This window comes from Mastomys coucha, unplaced genomic scaffold (assembly GCF_008632895.1).
Source record: "Mastomys coucha isolate ucsf_1 unplaced genomic scaffold, UCSF_Mcou_1 pScaffold23, whole genome shotgun sequence".
Taxonomy (NCBI): domain Eukaryota; kingdom Metazoa; phylum Chordata; class Mammalia; order Rodentia; family Muridae; genus Mastomys; species Mastomys coucha.
In genome coordinates, this window is record NW_022196906.1 from 58,912,715 (window position 1) to 58,920,836 (window position 8,122).

The 8,122-nt window shown below is 49.2% G+C and overlaps 1 protein-coding gene across 6 annotated transcripts in view; it reads left to right on the forward strand.

Moving 5' to 3' along the window:
- Positions 1-8,122, forward strand: part of Megf11 (multiple EGF like domains 11) — a 325,224-nt gene that overhangs the window by 65,605 nt on the left and 251,497 nt on the right. The window lies entirely within an intron of this gene.

An 8,122-nucleotide genomic window follows, 5' to 3' on the forward strand; every position in this document is an offset into this window, starting at 1 on the left:
TTCTTCTTCTTCTTCTTCTTCTTCTTCTTCTTCTTCTTCTTCTTCTTCTTCTTCTTCCTCTCTCCCTCTCTCTCTCGGTTCCACATGTTGGAAGTCCTGAGACGGGCTGTTTTACCATGGAAGAGACTCTGTGGTCTCTTCCCGGGATAGAGTAATAGATCGTGGGGGTCCTCTGTGGTCAGGACGTTTTCCAGTGACCTTCAATGGAGCTCAGCGACTGTTACATAAGACTGTGTGTGAGCCACTGTGATGGCTTGGTGAGGCTTAAGGTTGAGGGTGTTGCTGGTTGCCTAAGAGGGGGTGTTGCTTTAGAACTTTCTCTAGTGGAACGCTTCCTTATTAGGAGGCAAGCGGGTCAGTGCTGGTGGAACCACAAAGAAGGCATACAGGATTCCTGCATCCTTGCGAAACAGACTCTGCTCTCTAGTACCTGGGCTGATGAGCAGCCAAGACAGCCCTTGTCCCCAGCATCATCCCTAAGAAGCAGGCTTCCTGGTACACACATAGTAAGTTTGAAGCTAGCCTGGCTTCTTGTTGGTTCTTTTGAGGCAAGGTCTCATATATCCCAGGTCAGCTTCAAACTCACAAGGTGGCTGAGGATGTCCTGAGCTTTTGCCTCCCCCTCCCAAAGTGTTAGGACTGCAGGTGTGCGCCGGGACACCCGCTTCTTAGGGAAACAGAATGGAACAAACCTCCTAGCCAGCCTGGACTACAGAGCAAGACCCTCTCTCAAAAACAGTCTTTTCCCTTAAGGAAAACTGGGGCAGAGCGTGGTAGGACATCTAACCCTGGTGCTTTAGAAGGCGGAGGTAGGAGGGTCAAGAGTTCAAGGTCAGAGTCAGCCAATTGCTGCATGATGAGTTTGAGGCTGGTCTGGGCTACATGAAATCTGTTTTGTTGGTTGGTTTTTTTTTTTTTTTAAATCAGAGTGTTGACAGATAAAGAAGTCTGTGAACCTGTTATGAAATGCAGTCATCCTTTCGTGGACCTGTGTAGGAAATGGACGATACTCTAGCTAGGGCCTCCTAGCTGCACGTTCACTACCAAGCATGGGTCTTTATTCTAAGACAGTCATCCTGCATCCTTGGGGGCCATGAATTGGGATGGTCATAGAAGATAATGGAAATGATGGGATGATGATGGGAAAGACCTGATGTATCTACATAGAAAGTCAGCAGATTCTGATTGGCCTCGTGTGTGTGTGTGTGTGTGTGTGTGTGTGTGTGTGTGTGTGTGTGTACACGTACAATACGGTGCATAAATCTTACCATTTCCCCCATTAGCTACATTTAGAAGGACTCTGGTTCTTAGCTTTCCCCCCAAATGAATATCTAACACTGGGATCCAATTTGTGCCTAAGTAATAGGTTACTTTGTTTCTAATAATGATTTTTGCTAAGATAAAAATCTTTCCTTTGGAAAGGGAGCAAATTCACAAATTGGGTTAATTTAACAAACATTTACATCTTAATGAATAGATGCTGTCAAAATCGCATAAGTTAACATGTAAATATGCAAGCAGCCCAGAGGAGGGAAGGGTAGTGAGAGGAGGGTGACTGCCAGGGCCCTTCCGCTGGAGCCCTGGGACCCCAGCCAGGGCTTTGAAACAGGAAGCATCTAACCGTGGCCCTCAGTTCATCTGCTGTATTTAAGGACAGGCTCAGAGTGAGGACGTAATTAAATTGTGGCCATAGCGCTAGACAACTTAACTAGTGCCCCTCATGCTCCACGCACCAGAATTTAATTTTCCAAATAAACTCCATGTGGCTTTGCTGCCTGGGGAGGATCAATAGAATGGAAATTGCTTGCAGTTTCCCCTAAAGTGCTACAATGCTTCGCTGATCTCTCATGCCCCTCCGAGCTTCTTCCCACCCCCTAACCCCCTGCGGGAGAGAGCCTGGTGTGCATTCCAGGCACACACCGTTGGAGGAAACAGCAAGGAGTAAATGGATAAAAAAGGAAAGTCGGGAACTACAGCCTGCAGAGAGGCAAGGACAGGAGAACACAGCCCCGGCCTCCTCCAGGTCCGTGGGGTGGTACTGACTGCCCCTACATGGGGCTTAGAGTCTTCTTCCTACTTGATCCCCTTCCTAGAGAGACAACCTAGGTGAACCAAAGCTCAGGTTTCAAGGGTGCTGATGCCCAAAATATCACTCCTGTTAACCTGTTCTGGGATGGTGGGGAATGTTCTGACTCCTTCATTTTCTCTAAAATGGTGGTGTCAGGGAAGGGTCCTTCCCAGGGGAAGCTCATACTGGAGCTCAGCTTGCTGGGGGTAACTATAAACCACAGATTAGCTGCAGTTGTTTGTTTGTTAATTTTCATGGCATTTTTGTATTTATCTGTGGGTGGGGAGGGTGAAGTGGGGTGAGGGTATGTGGCACAGAGCTCTTGTGGGGATCAGAGCCAAGTTCTCTTCTTTTATCTTGTGGGTCCCAGGGATTGAACTCAGGTTGTCAGACTTGGTGGGCAAGCTCCCTTACCCCTGGAGTCATCTTATTGGTTCTATCCTAGTTTTAATGTGGACTCTTGAAACCGTGGGGCCAACTTTAAAGGGTTGAGTCTTAGTTCCCTTTGAACTCTACAGATGGCAAGGACATGGTACTCTTGGAAGGGAGTTTCCCTGACTCTCAGTGGGGTCTTGGGAAACCCTGCCAAGATCCCAGGGATGGCAGGTAGGCTGGGGCCAGAAGAGGTTGGAGACACTGTGACCCCACATACTTCCAGTGGGCACATTCCAGTTTGAATGTGAAATGAAGCTAACACTGTATGTTCAGTGTGGGGCAGGATTGAATAAGACTCAAGTCCTTACCCACAGGGTGGTAGGGTGGTTGTAGACTTTACAAACACACACACACACACACACACACACACACACACACACACACACACACACAGCTTTGATGCTCAGTGGGGTGACGTGGGGTCAAGAGTTTTTGGCTCCTGGGCTTGGAGGTTTCAGTTCACTATCAGCAAGTCCATTGTCGTAGAGGCAAGGATGGCTCCAGGCCTGTGGGAGGCAGAACATCATAACAGAGATGGGTAGAGGAAAGTTGCTCATGTACTGGCTGACAGGGAGGGAAAAGGGAGAAAGGGGGAGGAAGGGGGAGATAAATAGGTAGATAGATAGATAGATAGATAGAGAAAATACCTTTCAAACACATATCCCATAACATACTTCTCAAACAAAGGCTATCACCTCACTCTCCTATAATGTCAGGAGTGATGACTCCATGGTGTATCAATCCACTGATGACATCAGCTCCGGTGATGTCATCATTCCTGAAGCCCGAGAGTCCTAGTTGATAACCGAGGCTTTAACACAGGAGTCTTTGACGTGGGTCTGATTTCAGACTCAAAGCATTGCTACATCTGAAACCAGATAGAGCGCAGAGGTGGCTCTCCTCTGTGGTGTGCAGTGCTCTGCCCTGTAGGGTGCCATTTCTCCTGGCAAGAGCTGGTGAAGCAGGGCCGAGAGTCAAGAGGGGTGCCCATCGCTGACTCCTGGCTCCCCTGCCCCTTCTCTTCCCTGTAGAAGAGGCTCCACTAAAGCTCCCCCAGAGCAGGGCCTATGACACTTCCTGGGGCTGACAGATTGACCCTGTTTCAAGACATCGGAGAGTGAAGTTCTGGAAATTAATTAGTGGTGGTTAGATGTTGGCTACCCAGAGGCTGCAGGAATTTATGGGGATTTTGTTTCCTTTTTGTCATGGAATAAGTTAACAGCATGTGTGTTGATTGATTTCCTGCTAAATTCCTTCCTGTTCAAAAAAGAAAAAAAGAAGGAAAGAAAGAAAAAAATATTCTCAGAGTTTGGAGTCCCTTGATGCATTTTAATGAGCTGCCCCCTAAGAGTCACTTTATTTTCTTAGGGTCCTTTGCCCTCTCCTCGTTCCCTTCTTTTGGTGCCAACTCAGGATCCTGGGTCAGGTCCAGAGGTGAGCCAGGTACCTCTAGCTGAGACATTCAAGGAGGCTCTGCTGTTAGGATCTATGGGAACAGGGCGTACCACTCACTTATAGGGCCCCAGCACCTGTTTGCCTTAGCCAGGTCTTGAACTTGTTTCCCTGGCCTGTGCTGTTAACCTCAGTCAGAACTAGAGCCAAGAGTCCAGCTGGCAGATTCAGACAGAGCCTCATGGATAGGAACACTGTAGAGTGCGGGGCTCTAAATAGGCCAGGGAGCTCGCCTCACCTGGAGTCCTTGGGTTCGGTTCCACATTGCCCCAGATGAAGCTCTCTGCCTGTTCTCTGACTCACAGCAGGAAAGGCACCCGTGTTACTTTTGAGAGCTGATGATCTTTATTAGGGCTTCAGTAGAGGTGAAACTGGGGGTTAGTGTGTGTGTGTGGGGGGAGAGGACTCAAACCACAGCTGTTACTAATTTAAAATATGACATTCCTCTTGTTCCACCCCCTGGAAGCCTAGAAGAGGACTTATTGAATATGTGACACAGGCAGAGAGAGATTACTGCGCAGATGGAGCAGGGAGAAGAGTGATTGCCTAGTGGCTGATGCAAGAGGGCCGGTCACCACGGAATTAAACACCCAAAAATATTCAGCGCAAAATAATTGTCTATACATTACAGACATGGCATATGGAAAGTTTCCAGCTTTTAAGAGCCTTGTGCAAGTTCTTGGTAACCCACTTAGATACCTGGTTCCCACTGCCTTCTGCACCCCAGCTGAGCTGCCTGGCCACCACAGGAGTTCTTGGCTTTTAATTTAACCCTCTATGAGCATCTTCCAGTCACACAACACAACAATCAGAACAATCTTGGGGAAGAGGAGGTGATTTCATGACCTCTGGGGTTTCTCTCTTTCTTTGTGTGCCCATGTAAGTGTGCAGAGACCAAAGGACAACCTCTGGTGCTATTTCTCCTCAGGAGTCATACATTTTGTTTTATGAGACAGGGTTTTTGTCTTAGTAGGAGTTTCTATTCCTGCACAAAACATCATGACTGAGAAGCAAGATGGGGAGGAAAGGGTTTATTCAGCTTACACTTCCACACTGCTATTCATCACCAAAGGAAGTCAGGACTGGAACTCAAGCAGGTCAGGAAGCAGGAGCTGATGCAGAGGCCATGGAGGGATGTTACTTACTGGCTTGCTTTCCCTGGCTTGCTCAGCCTGCTTTCTTATAGAACCCAAGACTACCAGCCCAGGGATGGCACCACCCACAGGGGCCCTCCCACCCTTGATCACTAATTGAGAAAATGCCTTACAGCTGAATCTCATGGAGGCATTTCCTCAAGGGAGGCTCTTTCTCTGTGATAACTTCAGTTTGTGACAAGTTGATACCCCAAACCAGCCAGTACAGTCTTGTTGTCTGTCCAGAGATCCAGGGATCTGCCTGTCTCTGCCTCTCTATTACACCATGTCCTGCCACCTATGTGAAATCTGAGGATTGTACTCAGGTCCTCATGCATTTGTGGCAAGCACATTCCTGACTGAGCTATTCCTACAACCTGGTCTCCAGGACTTCTGGACTCCATGGGTCACATCAATAAGGATGAGGAGTGTTACATGTTTTCTGTCTTTCTGTCCCCCTCACCCTCCAGGTATAGCATCCTTGAATGGCAGGCTGATCATGGGGAACTCAGTAAGGAAGGGAGGAGTGGCTGGCCTGGGATGCTCAGTGAGCCTTTCATCATTTAAAAGAGTGTCCTCCTTCCAGTTCTGGATGATGGTGAGCACCCCGTGTCCTTCCTAGGTTCTGGGGAACACTGACATGTTTAGGACTGTTTCTCAGGTGGGCAGGAACTTACTGTTCCCAGGTCACTTGGGAGCCCTCCGTGGACCTATTCTAAAGCAAGAAGGCATTGGGGAAGCTAGAGGAAGCACTTTCCACCCACAAAGCCAGTCTCTAGGCCATTACTATTGGAAAGGGCTTTCTGTGAGTGGAATTCTGGGCCTGTACCATTTAGAACAGTGGCTGCTAGTCCCAAACAAGAACAAACCCTCAGGGTGTGGCTAGTGTGAGTGAGGATTTTTAAATTCAATTTGCCTTAACCAGTTTAGTTTTACAGAGTCATCTATGGCTGTCTTGTAAATAAATTAAAAAAAAAAAGGTATTAAACTTTTGGGGTCTCTGGCCTCATCCTTCCCTTTGGGGAGACATGTCAGGTGATCACTTGCTCCACTGTAAGGTGGCCTCAGGAAAAATAAAATTAGCCGATGATTTCTGGACACAGGCAGCATTTGTCTAAACCACTGAGGCCAAGCTGCAGTAAGGGACCAAGAATAGGTCACAAGCCCCGAGGGGGGACCCATCACCAAAGGGAGTGATAGTGCTCATAGGAGCAGGTACCTGGGGCCATAGAAGTGGTCATGGCCAGCCCCTCAGAGGTCAGTGCTGGGGCAGAGGCTGCAGACCTCCCAAGGGAGTTAAAATGAACAGCAGTAGGTTGTTTGCTTGTGAGAAGCTGGGAGATCTCTTCAGGAAGCAGATGGCCAGGGTCCTTCCCCTGAAGACTGGTAGCTCTCAGGCATCTGGTAGGAAGGTAGATGGTAGTTTGGAGAACAGCTCTGCGTCGTCTGTGAGGCTTCTCTGGGGGCAGGGCGGTTATAGCTGAAGAAGCTCCAGTAAAAATTGTGTCACTGAGGGTTTCCATAAATATATGCCACCTTTGTTAAGACTGTGAACCAGAAGCAGCAGCCCACTTCGGTTGTGGCCAAGGATGGCATGCCCTGGTAGGAAGCAGGGCAGTGTCGTTCAAAGGGACGAATATAAAGACAATGAGAAGATGTGTTGTGGACCAAGGACAACCTGCAAACCTGACCTCCGGATGGGAGCTGGAGGGAGTGTTCGAGGCATGAAGATGCTGCTGCAGATACTAGGCAGGGCGGGGCTTTGAACCCCGAGGGCATGCCACACAGCCCCTTCCAGGACTGCCGTCATCTAATGGAAGAGGTAAACACCTGTGGAACACCCTGCCCTTCTCTGAGCCCCATTCTCCTCATAACTCTAGGGAGACATGTGGTCAGCCTTGGACTGGATGCTGCAAGAAGCTGCCGTACTCATGTGGGATATTTGAGGGGTGTGGAATAAGGGGTCTATTTACAGAGGTGTGGCTGAGCATAAGGAAAAGTGAGGGGTGGGTAATGAGGCGTGAGTAACAGTGGGGTTCATTCCTACCCTAGACTGAGGGAGTGGGGGAATGGAGAATTGGGAGAAACAAGGACAGAAGCAGCTCCTCCAAAGTGGTCCTCCAGGGAAGAGCCAGTGCAACACACACCCTGCCTTCCTCCCCTCACCCTCTTCCCTCTGCTGGCAATGCTTACTATTGACTGGAAACAGAAAAACAGAGCAAATCACCCTAGATGATGGGGCAGGTGGATCATAAGAAGCAGCGGGCAACATGTAGCTTATAAAACCGTGTGTATCAAGTGGCCTTGCAGCTGTTGGGTGGACCATCCAAAGGATGGGCTTCTTGGGTCTCTTACAAGACAGCACCTCCCCAGCCTGCCTAGTCAGAGGTGACGGTCACTTTCTCATTGTGCTGCACACACTTCCGACTCCAGCCAGCCCTGGTGGAGGCGGAGGACCATCTCCCTCACAGCACCATCCTCTGCCACCATCCGTCACTCTGCCAGCCGAGTGAAGTCATGATAGATTAGTACACATTAGGCCTCCAATCCTGCAGGCCTAAAAGCCAGGGCTTTGCCAATCAGTGTGGGACGCAGCTGGGTGAGGGGAGCTGGAGGCACCAGGAATTAATAAGGGCCGGGAGACGGCAGGGATATTGAACTCCTTCCTTAAATCAATCCTTAACCAAGAAGGATGAGGGAATGAAATTTTGGACAATTAGTGGGTAATGACAACCTTGCAAAGGGAGCTAGCGATGAAGAGTGAACAGGGAGAGAGGGTGGTTGGTCTGTGGAGGAGAAGAAACTCAAATGAGGATGACTCCTCAGGGCTGGACTGGTCTCAGAGAGTGTGATGGGTTCCCTCAGGGTGGGGCTGGAGACCAGTGAGGCAGAAGAGTCTCCCTGTGGTTTTCTGACTAGGCTAGGAAAAGAAATTAGGTAAAGAGAGTATCCAGAGATGGAGACAAGGTGGCCCAGAACCCAACACTCTTGCCAATTTCCACCTCTCTGCAGCCTTTTCTGGAGACCTCAGCAC